At 41.1% G+C, this 19,008-nt stretch overlaps 1 protein-coding gene across 10 annotated transcripts in view; it reads right to left on the reverse strand.

The window, feature by feature from the left end:
• The window catches only part of NUMB (NUMB endocytic adaptor protein), a 190,552-nt gene that overhangs the window by 155,211 nt on the left and 16,333 nt on the right, over positions 1 to 19,008 (reverse strand). The window lies entirely within an intron of this gene.

Raw genomic sequence — 19,008 nt, forward strand, 5'->3', positions numbered from 1 at the left:
CTTTGGGCTCTTCTAATTCTGACATCACAAAATTCTATTAAATGTGTGACAGGAATGTTTGTTAAGTGTAAACATATTCAGCATTTACACAGTGTTTTCAACACCTTCAAAAAACTCTACTAGTGTCATCTACCACTTTCTCTCCTCCCAAAGTCACATAAGCAGAATCTAAAAACAAAACATGGCTAGGCACAGTGCCTTGTGCCTATAATCCCAGCGCTTTAGAAGGCAGAGGTCAGGGGATCTCGTGAAGCCAGGAGTTCGACCAGCCTGGGCAAGATACCAAGATTCCGTCTCTAAAAAAAAAAAAAAAATTAGCCAGGTATGGTGGCGCATGCCTGAGTCGCAGCTACTCAGAAGGCTGCGGCAGGAGATCACTTGAGCTCAGGAGTTCAAGGCTTCAGTGAGCTATGATTACACCACTGCACTCCAGCCTGGGAGACAAGGTGAGACCCTGTCTCTGTAACATTAAAATAAAAACAAAACAAAATATTTTGAGATATTTCCAAAATAATTTTTAATATCATAATATATGCTAGAACTTTAATTGGAGAGGTATAATTTATATATACTCTCCTGAGTTTGAAAACACATAACTATGTCACCACTACCACAATCAAGATATAGAACAGATACAAAAGATATACAGAACACCCAAAGAAAGTCCCTCATGCCCTCAGTAGTCAAACTCTCTTCCAATCCCTCGCAACCACTGGTCAATTTTCTTTCCCTACAGTTTTGCCAAAATACCCTAAAAATGAAATCACACAGTATGTGGCCTTTTAAGTCTGACTTCCTTCATTTAGCATAATGCATTTGATACTGAACAATGTTAGTGAATGCACTGCCAAATCATATGCCATTATATAGATGTGCCAACCTTTATCAATTTACCAGTTGAAGTGCATGTGCATTATTTCCAGTTTTCAGCAATTACGAGTTTGGTGCAAAAGTAGTTGTGTTTTTTTGCCATTAAAATGGCATTAAAGGCCGGGCGCGGTGGCTCAAGCCTGTAATCCCAGCACTTTGGGAGGCCGAGACGGGCGGATCACGAGGTCAGGAGATCAAGACCATCCTGGCTAACACGGTGAAACCCCATCTCTACTAAAAAAAAAATACAAAAAACTAGCTGGGTGTGGCGGCGGGCGCCTGTAGTCCCAGCTACTCCGGAGGCTGAGGCGGGAGAATGGCGTAAACCCGAGAGGCGGAGCTTGCAGTGAGCCGAGGTTGCGCCACTGCACTCCAGCCTGGGCGACAGAGCGAGACGCCGTCTCAAAAAAAAAAAAAAAAAAAGGCATTAAAGCTGGGCGCTGTGGCTCACACCTGTAATCCCAGCACTTTGGGAGGTTGAGGTGGGCAGATCACTTGAGGCCAGGAGTTTGAGATCAGCCTGGCCAACATGGTGGAACCTCGTCTCTACTAAAAATACAAAAATAGCTGGGTGTGGTGGCACATGCCTGTAATCCCAGCTACTCAAGAGGCTGAGGCAAGAGAATTGCTTGAAAACCCGGGAGGCAGAGGTTGCAATGAGCCGAGATCGCACCACTGCACTCCAGCCTGGGCCAAAGAGTGAGACACTGTCTCAAAAAATTTAAAAAAGGCATTAAAATGGCAAAAACCACAATTACTTTTGCATCAACCTATACTGTATTTGCATATAGGTTTTTGTGTAACTGTGTTTTCATTTTACTTGAATAAATACCCTGAAGTGAAACAGTGGACCATTCTGGTAACTGTACATTTAATTACATATGACAACCTACCAAACTATTTTCCAAAGAGGCTATACCAACAATGAATAAGGGTTTCGGGGCCAGGGGCAGTAGCTCACACCTGTAATCCCAGCACTTTGGGAGGCTGAGGCAGGAAGATGGCTTGAGCCCAGGAGTTCTGAGACCAGCCTGGGTAACACAGTGAGATGCCCTTTCTATAAAAAAGGTTTTTTTAATTAGCTGAGTGTGGTGGTACATTCCCGCAGTCCCAGTCACACAGGAGGCTGAGGTGGAAGGATTGCTTGAGCCTAGGAGGTTGAGGCTGCAGTGAGCCATGATTATGCCACTGCACTCTAGTCTTGGTGACAAGGTGAGAGACCCTGTCTCAAAACAAACAAAAAAAAGTTTCTGAATTTTGTTTTTTGAGACAGTCTCAGTCTGTCACCTAAGCTGGAGTACAGTAGCGCAATCTTGGCTCACTGCAACCTCTGCCTCCAGGCTCAAGCAATCCTCCCACATCACTGGGATTATAGGAGCGCACCACCACGTCCAGCTAATTTTTGTATTTTTAGTAGAGACGGGGCTTCACCATGTTGGTCAGGCTGGTTTCGAACTCCTGACCTCGTGATCCGCCTTGCCTTGGCCTCCCAAAGTGTTGGGATTATACGTATGAGCCACTGCACTTGGGTTTTTTGTTTTGTTTTGTTTTGTTTTTTGAGACAGAGTCTCACTCTGTCACACAGGTTGTAGTGCAGTGGCGCGATCTGGGCTCACTGCAACCTCTGCCTCCCGGGTTCAAGCAACTCTCATGCTTCAGCCTCCCTAGCAGCTGGGATTACAGGCACGTGCCTCCACACCTGGCTAATTTCTGTATTTTTAGTAGAGATAGGGTTTTGCCACGTTGGCCATGTTGGTGTGGTGGCTCATGCCTGTAATCCCAGCACTTTGGGAGGCCGAGGAAGGTGGATCACTTGAGGTCAGGAGTTTGAGATCAGTCTGGCCAACATGGTGAAACCCTGTCTCTACTAAAAAAATACAAAAATTAGCCGGGCATGGTGGCATGTGCATGTAATCCCAGCTACTCGGGAGGCTGAGACAGGAGAATTACTTGAACCCAGGAAGCAGAGGTTGCAGTGAGCTGAGATCACGCCACTGCACTGCAGCCTGAGCGACAGGGCAAGACTCCGTCTCAAAAAAAAAAAAAAAGAAAGAAAATTTCATCAATTTCATGTGGAATTTATCATGACTTTTAAGGCAGTTTTAAGCTACCTGTCTAAACAAAAATATTAAATACACTTACTCTTTCTAAAATCTTTACCCAAAGGGAGTAAGAAATAAGGGGAAGGGGCAGAGAGAGGTAGACTCCGAAATATTCAGTACTACACCCTGCCCAAATTCCAAAGTAATTTAAACACTTTCCAAAAAAAAAAAAAAATTCAGGTATTTTAGCAGCACTCTTAAAAGTCCAGGCATAATTTTACTAATAATTAACTTGTAACACTTTGTTATTCATAAGCCCTTATAGAGTATAACTTTTTAAATTCTATTCATTCAGTAAGAATGTACTGATTACCAATCAAATCTCCAAAGAGTATAAGCAGTACTATAGTACTATATACAAAAATCATAGAATTTTAAAGGTTAGGAGAGATTTGAAAGAATAATCAAGATAATTTTGCAGAGTAACAAAGTTTGGAGAGGATGAGGCTTCACCACACTAGATATCCACACATATTATAAAGCTACGGTAAATAAGACAGTGTAATATTGACATAGGGATAGGCAAATAGCACGAAAACAGGCTCACGTTTCTATAGAAATAAGATACATGACTTAAGATCCTCACTGAAATGAGGAATGAATGCTATTCAATAAATGGTGTTGGTCCTATTTATTTTGTATATTTAAAAAATAACGTATTCATTATTCACTATAATTTTTAGAATATTTCAGCATTAAAAAAACTTTAAAGATCATCCAGTCAAATACTATTACTTTATAAAAGGAGAAAGAAAGACCCACAGAAGACATTTAGCCAAATCATACAGGCAGGATAAGAATTAAACTCATGTATCATGTTTATTAACATTCAATACATACATAAAGAGCTTCTCCTTCACTCCTTAAGTCAGCCATGACAGGAAAAACGACACCAAATCAGAAGTGGAGGAGCCACAAAAGGTATGATGAAGGACATGGCCCATCAGTACTATCATTTCCTGTGATGCCTAGACCCTCTTTCAAAGAAATTGGCCAAAAACTCTAGCCCTCTCCTGGAAGATTAATCTTATCTAAACCCAAACTAATGATGAAGAATAAGAATAATTCTATGGTCTCAGTATGCAGGGAACTCAGAAAGAAAGAAGAGAATTTTTGACCAGGCGTGGTGGCTCACACCTGTAATCCCAGCACTTTGGGAGGCTGAGGCGGGAGGATCACCTGAGGTCAAGAGTTTGAGACCAGCCTGGCCAACATGGTGAAACCCCATCCCTACTAAAAATACAAAAAAATTAGCCAGGCATGATGGCATATGCCTGTAGTCCCAGTTACTCAGGAGGCTGAGGCAGGAGAAATGCTTGAAAACGCAATGCAGAGGTTGCAGTAAGCCAAGATTGCAGCAAGCCAGCACTTTGGGAGGCCAAGGTAGGCAGATCGCTTGAGGTCAGGAGTTCAAGACCAGCCTGGCCAACATGGCAAAACCCATCTCTACTGAAAATACAAAAATTAGCCAGGTATGGTGGTGCATGCCTGTAGTCCCAGCTACTTGGGAGGCTGAGGCATGAGAATTGCTTGAACCCGGGAGCCGGAGGTTGCAAGTGAGCCAAGATCACACCCCTGAACTCTAGCCTGGGTGATACAGCCAGATTCCATCTCAAAAAAAAAAAAAAAAAAAAAAAAAAAAAAAAAAAAACTATACTACTATAGTGCTATAGTAGGCCCAATTATTAGGTCCAACAATTTTCATCAACTTCCTTTTTCACTCAGTTCGTTTCCAGGGAATGCTAATTTTAAACATTACATTTGCAGGGTCTCACAAAGACCAGTTAAACAGTGCTGAAAACTGTCAGAAAGTACTTGCTCCTATTCTAAGACTCAGTTAAGCTACAGAGAGAAGTGACTTATCTTCTCTAGAAAAGCAATCTAAGGTTACTAAGTTTGTCCACCGTCTGTTAATTCAGATAAAAATCTCCTTTGATAAATCACCCCTGAAATATATGACAGGAATATATGTAGTAAAGAGAAATAAACTGATAGCCTATTTGCAAACTTAGAAATCCCGATTTAGGCCAGGCGCGGTGGCTCAACGCCTACAATCCCAGCACTTTAGGAGGCCGAGGCCAGTGGATCACCTGAGGTCAGAAGTTTGAGACCATCCTAGCCAACCAACATGGTGAAACCCTGTCTCCACTAAAAATACAAAATGAGCTGGGTGTGGTGGTGCACACCTGTAATCCCAGCTACTCCAGAGGCTGAGGCAGGAGAATCGCTTAGAACCTGGGAGGTGGAGGTCACGTCACTGCACTCCAGCTGGGGCAACATAGGGAAACTCTGTCTCAAAAAAATAAATCCCAATTTAAACTTGGGCCACTACTACCACACAACGATATGCTCCACAACAAATGTAAAATTGACTACATTTAATTTAATCAGTTTAGCACTGAAAGTTAAGAATATGAGCTCTGGAGCCAAACTAGGTTTGAATCCCAGTTCTACCACTTACTCTATGATACTGGGCAAATCACTTACCTTCTCTGCCTCAAATTCCCTACCAGTAACATAAAGATTATAATAGTAGCTGCCCTCATTGGAGTTATCATGAGAATTAAATTAGTCAGTGCATGTAAAGCACTTAGAATCTTTCTTGGAATATAGCATTGGCTGCTGCTAGTATTAATATTATCATTATTATCTGATACTTTACTAGGCTATCAGCTCTCACAAGTGGCCCAAATATACAATAGTTTCCTAACCAGATCACACTATTTTAACATTCCTAAATCAGTGAATCAAATTCAGAAAGTACCTCTAGGCTGGGTGCAGTGGCTCACACCTGTAATCCCAGCACTCTGGGAGGCTGAGGTGGGAGAATTGCTTGAGGTAAGGAGTTTGAGAACAGCCTGGACAACATAGCGAGACTTCATGTCTATTTTTTAATTTTGTAATAGAAAAAAAAAAAAAAATGAAGAAAACATAGCTCTGTACAAAACACAGCCTGAAGTTCTTTTGAATCATTCAATTTAAAGTTCCCACCCATATTCACCAATAGCAAATATTTACTCTAAAAAATCACCATGAATTATCACTACATGAAAATTCTGAGAAATCTTCTATTTGGAATAATTATTTCATTTTACTTTTAATTATAAATCCATCTCTGCTCTTACAAATGAGAATAAATCTGGATCCATAAGTAGTAATAAAACACACAATCTTTTGTTAAGATATTTACTATCAATCTGCAAATTTACCTTTGTCAAAGATATTCACCAAAAAAAAAGTAAGTGTGCAATATATTTAATCATCTGGAAAACACAAGTTACAACTACTCTAAGATGCCACTTTATACTCACTGGAATGACTAAAATCAAAGGAACTAACAACTCAGGTAGTGGCAAGGATGTGGAGCAACTGATCTCATAAACTGCAGATGAAGTATTAAAATGGTATAACCAATCCATGGTTCTCTATGGAGAACCATTTGGCAATTACTTTTTTTTTTTTTGAGACAGAGTCTTGCTCTGTCACCCAGACTGGAGTGCAGTGGCACGATCTCAGCTCACTGCAAGTTCCGCCTCCCGAGTTCATGCCATTCTCCTGCCTCAGCCTCCCGAGTAGCTGGGACTATGGGCGCCCACCACCACACCTAGCTAACTTTTTTGTATTTTGAGTAGAGACAGGGTTTCACCATGTTCGCCAGGATGGTCTCGATCTCCTGACTTCATGATCCACCCGCCTCAGCCTCCCAAAGTGCTGGGATTACAGGTGTAAGCCACCACAGCAGGCCGGCCATTTCTTATAAAGTTAAACATACATGTGCCCTGTGACAACAATTCTACTGCTAGTCATTCACCCAAGAGAAATGAAATGTTCACAAAAATACTTGCAAAGCAATGTTTATAGCAGCCTTCTCATTATAATAACCGAAAACTAAAAATGATCTGGGCTCAGTGGCTCACGCCTGTAATCCCAGCACTTTGGGAGGCTGAGGTGGACAGATCACTTGAGGTCAGGAGTTCGAAACTAGCCAGGCCAACAAGGTGAAACCCCATCTCTACTAAAAATACAAAAATTAGCAGGGCATGGTAGTGCGCACCTATAATCCAACTACTCGGGAGGCTAAGGTGAGAGAATCATTTGAATTGAGGAGGTGGAGGTTGCAGTGAGCCAAGATAGCACCACTGCACTCTAGCCTGGGCAACAGAGCAAGACTCTGTCTCAAAAACAAAAACAAAAACAAAAAAAACGACACAAATATCAATAGAAGAATGGAAAAACAAAGTGTGGTATATTCATAAAATGACATACTGTGTCACTTAGGAAATTATCTGTTGTCTACAATAATGATGTAGAATTTACTATACAATGAGGATGCCTTAGTTTTAGCTTCTTCAAATTCTGTCTCATTTTAAAGTGCATTTTAAACAGTCTCTAGTTGAAGATCATTTTGATTCTGAAAATAACCTTACTTTTTGTTTAGTAACTCACTTGGGTCTTCTTATCACAATAGAAAGTTTTGAAGGATTTTTGTTTTGTTTTGTTTTGTTTTTGTTGATGGAGTCTCGCTCTGTCACCCAGGCTGCAGCATAGTAGCGTGATCTCAGTTCACTGCAAACTCTGCCTCCTGGGTTCAAGGGATTCTCCTGCCTCAGCTTCCTGAGTAACTGGGATTACACACACACACCACCACGCCTGGCTAATTTTTGTATTTTTAGTAGAGACACGGTTTCACCATGTTGGCCAGGCTGGTCTTGAACTCCTGATCTCATGATCTGCCCACCTTGGGCTCCCAAAGTGATGGGATTACAAGCATGAGCCACCATGCCCGGCTTTGAAGGATCTTTAAATTGGTGCCTTTCAGAAGCAAATAAGTCAGAGTTTTATTAAGCGATACTCCTATATAAACTCTTGGCCGGGCTCGGTGGCTCACACCTGTAATCCCAGCACTTTCGGAGGCTGAGGCAGGCGGATCACAAGGTCAAGAGATAGAGACCATCATAGCCAACAGGGTGAAATCCCCTCTCTACTAAAAATACAAAAATTAGCTGGGCGTGGTGATGCGTGCCTGTAATCCCAGCTACTCAGGAGGCTGAGGCAGGAGAATCACTTGAACCCAGGAGGCGGAGGTTGCAGTAAACCGAGATAGTACCACTGCACTCCAGCCTGGTGACAGAGCAAGACTCCATCTCAAAAAAAGAAAAAAGAAAAAAGAAAAAAAAAGGAACTCTTAAATATATTGGTACCTATGTATTTTCTCTCTCTCTTTTTTTTTTTTTTTTTTTTTTTTTTTGAGACAGGGTCTCGCTCTGTTGCCCAGGCTGGAGCGCATTGGCATGATCATGGCTCACAGCAGCCTCAACCTCCTGGGCTCTAGTGATCCTCCCACCTCAGCCTCCCAAGCAGCTGGGCCTACAGGCACACACCACCATGCCTGGCTAATTTTTGTATATTTTATAGAGAGGAGGTTTCACCATGTTGCCCAGGCTGGCCTGGAACTCTTGAGCTTAGGCAATCCAGTCTCCCAAAGTGCTGGGATTACAGGCATGAGCCATTGCGCCTGGCCTATTTTTCTCTTAATCATGTTCAGTCCATATTCATCTAACTGAAGTGTTCTCTCCAGAAATTACTCATGTAAGAAAAGACTGGCTTAAAATGACTACTGTGATGGAAACAATGCCATAGGGAGATATAACCTGGATGTGAGGTAAATTGAATACTGTAATCAACAAACTGTGGCTTACAGCTTGCAATTTTCTATTGATTATGGTTTCCTCAGTAAAATAATAGATGTATGAAACAAAAAAGGACTACTACTCAGCAATAAAAAAAAAAGTATTACTGATTAACACAACATGGATGAATCTCAAAAGTATTAAGCAAAAGTAGTGATGATAATTTTAAAAATGCATATGGTATGATTCCATTTACATGAAATCCAAGAACAGATTTAAAATCAGAAAGTAGTTAGGGAGAGGGAGGGCAAAAGTACTTGGCGGGGACATGAAACAACAACTTTCTACAGATCATTTGTACAGATTAAGTCATAGTTCTGAATATTATCCATCCCTAGATTCCACATAAGAATCAGCGATCACCCAAAAGAAAAATGGACCAAGAATAGGAACAAGCAACTTCACTTAAAGCAAATACCTAAAGGTTAATGATCATATTTTAAACGTCCCACTAGTGACCAAATAAATACAAATTTCAGAAACTAGTTACTATTTCCTATCAAATTTGCAAATGTTTTAAAATAATAACATGCTGGCAAGGCCATATATCTCAATTTCATACATTGTTAATGGGAATGTAAACTTGTACAGCCTTTCTAGAAAGCAACTGTGCAATGTTTTGCTCTCCTGAGAGCTCTAGAAACGTTAATACACTTTGACTTGATAATTCAACTTATAATAATCTATTCTCAGAATATAGAAATACTGAAAAAGAGTTATATTTAGCAATATTCATTGTGTTTTATTTTATAATAATCGGAAATTAATAAACATTCTAAGTGTGAACACAATAGAAATTGGTTCCATAAATAATATATCCATTAACGGAATATTCCTCTGCTGTTTTAAACCGTTTTCTGGCTGGATGCAATGGCTCATACCTTTAATGCCAGCACTTTGGGAGGCCGAGGCAGGTGGATCAGTTGGGGTTAGGAGTTCGAGACCAGCCTGGCCAAAATGGTGAAACCCTGTCTCTACTAAAAATACAAAAATTAGCAGGGTGTGCTGGCGCACATCTGTAATCCCAGCTACACGAGAGGCCGTGGCATGGGAACCCGGGAGGCAGAGGTTACAGTGAGCTGAGACTGCAACACTGCTCTCCAGCCTGGGCAAGAGAGCAAGACTCTGCCTCAAAAAAAAAAAAAAAAAAAAAAAAAAACTGTTTTCAAATAATTGTAATAAAAACAATAAAATACATATTATATAATATGTTGTTTAAAAAGCAGGCTCCAAGATTAAATATATAGTAAAATATGCATGAAGAAAAATCAGAAACAGACAATAAATGTTAATGTAATTTTAAAAAATGAATTAGGGGCCAACATCATAGAAACTATGATTATATTTCACAAGTGTCTGGGTTTCATTATAAGAACACAAGTGATATCCCTAAGTAGGTCTAGTGGAGGGGAGAACAAAAAGACTAAAAGAATAAGAACATTCATTAAAGGAACAAACCATTAGCATTATTTCAGATATGAATATCCAACTTATTAAATGAAGTCAAAGTCCTTCAGGGTATCTTAACAAATCTATAGTCAAGAAAAAGTTACAGATTCAGTTCAATATAAATATATACCAACCATGTTTAATTCAAACTAGGGAAAATAATTAGATGATTTAGTGATTTGCCACAGAACTGAGCTCAGCTCTTTTACAAAGCAACAAAAGAAGGGAAAGGGACTGCCAGAAGTCAAGCCAGCAACCTGATTTCCTAGGAAATTAGTTTTTACTTGGCAAAGTACTGGCCTCTAAAGAAGCACAACTCTACTAATAGAGATGAGACACATAAAACTCGAACACTCTGTAAAAAAATGTATGCTTTTCCCTTTGCTCTTAAGATCTCTAAAAGTGAATAATTAATGACTATTAAAAACAGGGTGAAAAAAGACCCAATTTAGAGTTAAACATTCTAAGAACAGTAAGTTTCTTTTAAAATGCTAAGCAAATCTTACAAATTGTAAAATAATTATATTTTTGTTATTTTGAAAATCAAAAGGAAAATATTATGCCATTTCTAACCTTCAGTTAGAATTACACAGGAGACTTTCATATTAACTATATTAATTATGGATTTAAATTTATCAAGGTTAATATAATCTTTATAATACTTCTATGTTTTTAATCATCACTACAGAACATTTCCTTGAATTTTCAATTTAAAAACTAAAATCTTTACATGTGATCTTCCTTCAGAAAAAGGCTATGTGTAAAAATAGAAAAGAAGAGTCTTCTTAAGATAAAAAGGGTGCTAGGATAGGTGAATTAAAGAGGAGAAAGAGAAAGGAACAGGTATGAATCTTTTCTTCCTTTAAGTCATATGTTTAAGGACCTGACCCTGATTTCTATTTAATGGCTTACCACTGGAAGCTTCCAAATAACTAATGACACAAGGATGCCCAGTAGGCAGAGAAATAGCAGCTGAACTTCATTTACCATTCGAGTATAAGGCAACGTAAGGATGAAATTATACAACCTGTATATTTAAATCAGTGAATTCATTTATAACCTATTCTTGCAACACTAAACTGCTTCCCTCCTACAATGACCCCAACTGCCACTCTAGACCAAAAGGCCAACAAATTGCTATTGGAAAAATTAGTGACAAAGCAGAAAATTTTATTCAACTTTGTAACAAATCAACAAAGGGTAATGGTCTCAACTAATGGTGCTGGGACAACTAAATATCCATATACAAAAGAATTAAGTTGAGACCCTTCCCCCATACTGTACACAAAAATTACCACAAAATGGATCACAGACTTAAATGTAAGAGCCAACTCTATAAAACTTAGAAGACACTGACATGGAGTGAAAAAAAATAAGAAAAAATAAACTAAAACTCTTACAAGAAAACATTAGGCACAAATATTCACGACCTTGGATTGGGCAATAGTTCTTAGATACTGTATCAAAAGCACAAGCAAAAAAAAAAAAACAAATCGGCCAGGCATGGTGGCTCACGCCTGTAATCCCAGCACTTTGAGAGGCCGAGGCGGGCAGATCACAAGGTCAGGAGATCAAGACCATCCTGGCTAACACGGTGAAACCCCATCTCTACGAAAAATATAAAAAATTAGCCGGACTTGGGGGCAGGCCCCTGCAATCCCAGCTACTTGGGAGGCTGAGGCAGGAGAATGGTGTGAACCTGGGAGGCGGAGCTTGCAGTGAGCCGAGATTGCACCACTGCACTCCAGCCTGGGTGACAGAGCGAGACTCCATCTCAAAAAAAAAAAAATTGACTTGAGCCAGAGTGGTGGCTCCTGGATCACGGGGCCAGGAGTTTGAGGCCAGCCTGGACAACACAGGGAGATCCCTGTGTCTAAAAAAGAAAAAAAAAAAAAGCTGGACTTTATTAAAATGAAAAACTTTTGTGCTTCAAAGGACATCAAGAAAGTGAAAAGATAGCCCACAAAATGGAAGAAAATACTTGTAAATCGTTACGTCTGACAAGGAACTTATATCCAGAATATACAAAGAAAACATATATTATAACTCAATAATAAAAAGACAAACCAGCTTTTAAAAAATGGGCAAGCATGGCCGGGCGCGGTGGCTCATGCCTGTAATCCCAGCACTTTGGGAGGCCGAGGTCGGCAGCTCACAAAGTCAGGAGATCAAGACCATCCTGGCTAACACGGTGAAACCCCGTCTCTACTGAAAAATACAAAAAAAATTAGCTGGGCATGGTGGCGGGCACCTGTAGTCCCAGCTACTTGGGAGGCTGAGGCAGGAGAATGGCGTGAACCCGGGAGGCGAAGCTTGCAGTGAGCTGAGATCGCACTACTGCACTCCAGCCTGGGCGAGAGAGCGAGGTTCCGTCTCAAAAAAAAAAAAAAAAAAAAAGGCAAGCATATAAAAACACACTTCTTCCAAGAAGATAGACAAATGGCCAATAAGCATATGAGAAGATTCTCAACATCACTAGCCATGAGGGAAACTCAAATCAAAACCACAATTAATTTCTACTCTGGGCCACGCACAGTGGCTCACTGTAATCCCAGCACTTTGGGAGGCCAAGGTGGGCAGATCATGAGGTCAGGAATTCAAGTCTGGTCTGGCCAACATAGTGAAACCCCGTCTCTACTGAAAATACAAAAATTAGCCTGGCATGGTAGTGCATGCCTCAGTTGAGAGGCTGAGGCAGGATAATAGCTTGAACCTGGGAGGCAGAGGTTGTGGTGAGCCAAGATCATGCCACACACTCCAGCCTGGGCAACAGAGCAAGACCCCATCTCAAAGAAAAAAAAATTCTACTTTATACCCACTAGAATAGCTCTACTCAAAAAACAGAGATCAGCCTGAGCTATGACTCACACCTGTAATCCCAACACTTTGGGAGGCGAGGAGAAAGAATGGCTTGAGGCCAGGAGTTCCAGACCATCCTGGGTAACACAGCAAGACCCCATCTCTACCAAAAAATTTAAAAAATAAAAATTAGCTGGGCATGGTGGTGCATGCCTGCAGTCCTAGCTACTAGGGAGGCTGAGGTGGGAGGATAGTTTGAGCCAGGAGTTTGAGGCTGCAGTGAGCTATCATACCCACTACACTTCAGCTTGGGTGACAGACCAAAACCCTGTCTCAAAACAACAACAATTAAAAAATATATATAAAATAAGAGATAATAACAATTATTAGTGACAATGCAGAAAAATTGGAATTCTCATTCTCACTGCTGGAGAGAATGTAAAATGGTGTAGCCGCTTTAGAAAACCTCAAAAGAGTTACCATATAACCTAGCAATTCCACTACTTATGGGCATATACACAAAAACAATGAAAAGAGGTCAAGCACAGTAACCCATACCTGTAGTCCCAGCACTTTGGGAGGCCAAGACAGGAGAATAGCTTGAGCCCAGGAGTTCAAGACCAGCCTGGGCAACATAGTGAGAGACCCTGTCTCTACAAGAAAGAAAAAAAGACAGAAAAAAAAACCGGGCAGGAGTGGTGGTGCATGCCTATGGTCCCAGCTACTTAGAGGCTGAGGTGGGACCATCTCTTGATCCTGGGAGGTTAAAACTGCAGTAAGCAATGATTGCACCACAGTCCAGACTGGGCTACAGAGCAAGACCCCATCTCAAAAATAATAATAATAAAAATAAATTGTTTTTTAAAAAAAATTAAAACACATGTCCACACAAAAACTCATACATGAATGTTCATGTTCATATCAGCTTTATTTGAATAGCCAAAAACTAGAAATAATCCAATGTCTATCAGCAGAAGAAATTTTTTAAATTGCAATATATCCATACTATGGAATACTACTCAACAATGAAAGATAATGAAATATTGATACACAAATAACATGGAAAAATCTCGAATTAATTAGGCAGAGGGAAAGAAGTCAGACAAAATATATACATATACTACATACTATTTATATAAAATTCTAGAAATTGCAAACTAATCCATAGTGACAGCAGATTAGAGTTGCCTGCGGGAACAGAAAGGGAGAGATGTATTACAAAAGTTAGAAAACTTTTGCAGTGATCAGTATGTTCCTTACCTTAGTTGTAGTGTATACATATGCAAAAACTCATTAAACTGTTTACTTTTTTTTTTTTTTTTTTTTTGAGACAGGGTCTGGCTCTGTCGCCCCATCTGGAGTATAGTGGTGCAATCTCAGTTCACTGCAACTGCAACCTCCACCTCCTCGGCTCAAGCGATCCTCCTGCCTCAGCCTCCCGAGTAGCTGGGACTACAAGCACACGCCTCCAGGACTGGCTAATTTTTGCATTTTTTGTAGAGATGGGGTTTCCCCATGTTAACCAGACTGGTCTCAAACTCCTGAGCTCAAGCAATCTGCCCTCCTCGGCCTCCCAAAGCACTGTGCTGGGATTACAGGTTTGAGCCACTGCACCCAGCCCTGTTTACCTTAAATACGTGCAGTTTCACCATTACATCAACTGTACCTAAATAAAGCTATTTTAAAAATGCACATGCCATGGTGAGGGAAGAGAAGTATACTAGCCTTTCTGAAAATGGCATGTTTGGGTAAGAAAAAAGTAGAAAAAGGATGGGTGCAGTGGCTCACGCCTGTAATCGCAGCACTTTGGGAGGCTGAGGCGGGTGGATCACTTGAGGTCAGGAGTTCGAGACCAGCCTGGCCAACATGGTGAAACCCTGTCTCTACTAAAAATACAAAATTAGCCAGGCGTGGTGGCGCATGCCTGTAATCCCAGCTACTCAGGAGACTGAGGCAGGAGAATTGCGTGAACCTGGGAGGCGGAGGTTGCAGTGAGCCGAGACCACGCCATTGCACGCCAGCCTGGGCAACAAGAGCAAACTTTCACCTCAAAAAAAAAAAAAAAAAAAAGTAGAAAAAACAGGCTGAGAGGATTGATTGATTGAGCCGGAGAATTTATCTATCATCCAGGCTGGAGTGCAGTAGCACGATCTCGGCTCACTGCAACCACCGCCTACCGGATCCAAGCAATTCTCCAGCCACAGTCCTCCCGAGTGGTTGGGATTACAGACGCCCGCCACCACGCCCAGCTAATTTCTTTTGTATTTTAGTAGAGACGGGGTTTCACTGTGTTGCCCTCTTGAACTCCTGAGCTCAAGGCAATCCGCCTACCTCCGCCTCCCAAATTATTTATTTATTTTTGAGACAAAGTCTGGCTCTGTCGCCCAGGCTGGAGTGCAGTGACGCCATCTTGGCTCACTGCAACCTCCGCCTCCCGGGTTCAAGCGATTCTCCTGCCTCAGCCTCCTGAGTGGCTGGGACTACAGGCACACGCTACCTTGCCCGGCCGAGAGCTTTTAAATATCACAAACCTTTTTAAAGGTCAAAATTATTGGCCAGGCAAGGTGGCTCACGCCTGTAATTCCGGTACTTTGGGAGGCGGGGGCTGGTGGATCATGACGTCAGGAGATCGAGACCACCCTGGCTAACACGGTGAAACCTGGTTTCTACTAAAAATACAAAAAATTAGCCGAGTGTGGTGGCGGGCGCCTGTGGTCCCAGCTACTCGGGAGGCTGAGGCAGGAGAATCGCTTGAACCCGGGAGGCGGAAGTTGCAGTGAGCCGAGATCATGCCACTGCACTCCAGCCTAGGCAACAGAGCAAGACTCCATCTCAAAAAAAAAAAAAAAAAAAAAAAAAAAAAAAATTTAACTGATCCTCACATGGTAATAGCTGAATTTTCAGCATCCATTGATGGAGAAAATAGTCAAAACACAACCAGAGCTACCCTGTATTGAGGCAAGCCTTTAAAATAAAGATTTTTAAAACTCATCTCAATATTTATTTGAAGAATGAAACTATGTATACATACATACGTATGTTTAGAACATGTTGCTTTAGTCTACAGATTTTTCTCTAGATCACAAGGTCAAGAGATCGAGACTTTCCTGGCCAACATGGTGAAACTCATCTCTACTAAAGATACAAAAACTAGCCAGGCATGGTGGCGCACGCCTGTAGTCCCAGGTACTCAGGAGGTTGAGGCAAGAGAATCGCTTGAACCCGGGAGGGGGAGGTTGCAGTGAGCCAAGATTGCACCACTGCACTCCAGCCTGGCAACAGAGTGACACTTCATCTCAAAAAAAAAAATGGTAGGCAATATTTGATAATATATGGATTTAAGAACTCTAGATAACTGCAGAAAACATCCTCCCCAAACCAAAGACTTGCAGGCAACAAATTGAGAACCACTGATAAAGATACCCAATGCCAAGGAAATTCAATACAGTACTTAAATATTGTCTTAAATAAAAGAGGTCAAGCCTAATGAAAATTTATCTAATAGGTTCCCTAGCTATATTTCATAATTCAAAAGAATTTAGAGATTAGCTGTAACACTGCTAACCTGGGTGCAGATATTTAAGAATTTACTAGCTTAGGCAACACAGGAGATCCCAACACTACAAAAAAAATTAAAAATTAAGTGGACATGGTGGCATGCATCTGTAATCTGAACTACTAAGGAGGCTGAGGCAAGAGGACTGCCTGAGCCCTAGGAGTTTAAGGCTGCAGTTAGCTATGATGTGCCACTGCACTCCAGCCTGAGTGACAAAGTGAGACCCTGTCTCAAAAAAACAAAGCAAAACAAAACAACTTACAGCTGATTTATAGCTGGATAAAATAAAGATTCAAGTTTTTCCAGAGATGGACTAGACTGAAAATGTGACAAAGTCAAAAAGAATTCAAGATTCCTTTTCATGTCTAAATGAAGTTTAAATTTCATAGTACAATTTAATATACAAGACTCTTTAGTCCACAAAATAACACAGAGAAAGCTTTTTACCTCCCACCTGCTTCGGTGAAAATGCCGGGTCCTTGCAACAGTAAACGTAGCTAACATTTACTGGGCATTTACTATGAACTAAACATTACGTTAAACTGTTTAACTTTACATGGATTATCTCATATAATCCTCAAAGCCATTTATTTTGAAGATAAGAAAACCAGCAAAAAGAGTTAACTTGCCTAAGGAAGCAGAGGTGAAGGTAAATTCAGGCAATTGGAGTTCTTTTTACCATACCACCTCCTATTTAGTTGACATCATAAACTCAGCCCCCAATGTGGGGGAGGGGTTCCATCATTCATCAGTACGTTTATGTAAATCAGAGAATAATAAAAAAGAGAACAGTCCTGACTGCAAAAAATTAACAACTTATGAAGAAATGAAATTTAATATTGCAAAATAACTTTTTCTTTTCCTTTTTTTTTTTTTTGAGATGGAGTCCCACTCTGTTGCCCAGGCTGGAGTCCAGTGGCACAATCTCAGCTCACTGCAACCTCCACCTCCCAGGTTCAAGTGATTCTCCTACCTCAGCTTCCCGAATAGCTGGGACTATAAGCACTCGCCACCACACCCGGCTAATTTTTGTATTTTCAGTAGAGATGAAGTTTCACTATGTTGGCCAGGCTGGTCTCAAACTCCTGACCTCAAGTGATCCACCTGCCTCAGCCTTCCAGAATGCTGGGATTACAGGCATTAGCCACCATGACCAGACTTACAAAATAACTTTAAAAAAAATCCTTAACATGACAAAATGCCAAACTTCATGGTTTCTAAAATTAGTCTAGAGCATTTTGGGAGGCCAAAGCAGGAGAATCACTTGACGCTAGGAGCTCAAGACTAGCCTTGGCAGCATAACAAGACCTCACATCTTAAAAAAAAAAAAAAATTAATAAACAAACATAAAATTAACTTTGGGAGGCTGAGGCAGAAGGATCACTTGAGCCCAGGAGTTGGAGAGCAGCCTGGGCAATATAGTGAGACCCCATTTCTATTTTTAAATAACTTTTTCAAAAATGAAAATAAGGCCAGGTGCAGTGGCTCACACTTGTAATCCCAGCACTTTGGGAGGCTGAGGTGGCAGATCATGAGGTCAGAAGATCAAGACCATCCTGACCAACACAGTGAAACCCAGTCTGTACTAAAATACAAAAGATTAGCTGGGCATGGTGGCGCATGCCTGTAGTCCCAGCTACTCAGGAGGCTGAGGCAAGGTAATCGCTTGAACCCAGGAGGTGGAGGTTGCAGTGAGCCGAGATTGTGCCACTGCACTCCAGCCTGGCAACAGAGCGAGGCTCCATCTCAAAAAAAAAAAAAAAAAAAAAAAAAGGCCGGGCGCAGTGGCTCGTGCCTGTAATCTCAGCACTTTGGGAGGCTGAGACGGGCAGATCATGAGGTCAGGAGTTCGAGACCAGACTGACCAACATAGTGAAACCCTGTCTCTACTAAAAATACAAAAAATTAGCTGGGCATGGTGGCAGGCGCCTGTAATCCCAGCTACTCAGGCGGCTGAGGCAAGAGAGTCACTTGAACCCGAAAGACAGAGGTTGCCGTGAGCCAAGATCACACCATTGCACTCCAGCCCAGGCGACAGTGCAAGATTCCATCTCAAAAAATAAATGAATAAATAAATATATATATATAAAATTAGAGTATTACAGAAAGATATTAAGAAATGAACAATAGGCTGAGCACAGTGTCTGACACTTATAATCCCAGCACTTTGGGGGACTGAGGCAGGAGGATCACTAAAAAGGAAAAAAAAAAAAAACCCAGGCAACATAGAATGACCTCATCGCTACAAAAAAAAAAAAGAACAACATTTGATGTAACATGTTAACATTTTTACAAATGGCCAGTCATGTAAATGGACATTTACAGTTCATTTTCTTGCCGATATTTTCTTTTTTTTTTTTTTTGAGACGGAGTCTGGCTCAGTCACCCAGGCTGGAGTGCAGTGGCACAATCATGGCTCACTGCAACCCCCTCCACCCTACCCCCAACCCTCGGGTTCAAGTGATTCTCCTACCTCAGCCGGCCCAGTAGCTGGGACAACAGGCATGCACCACCACACCTAGCTACTTTTTTGTATTTTTAG

This window comes from Chlorocebus sabaeus, chromosome 24 (assembly GCF_047675955.1).
Source record: "Chlorocebus sabaeus isolate Y175 chromosome 24, mChlSab1.0.hap1, whole genome shotgun sequence".
NCBI lineage: Eukaryota > Metazoa > Chordata > Mammalia > Primates > Cercopithecidae > Chlorocebus > Chlorocebus sabaeus.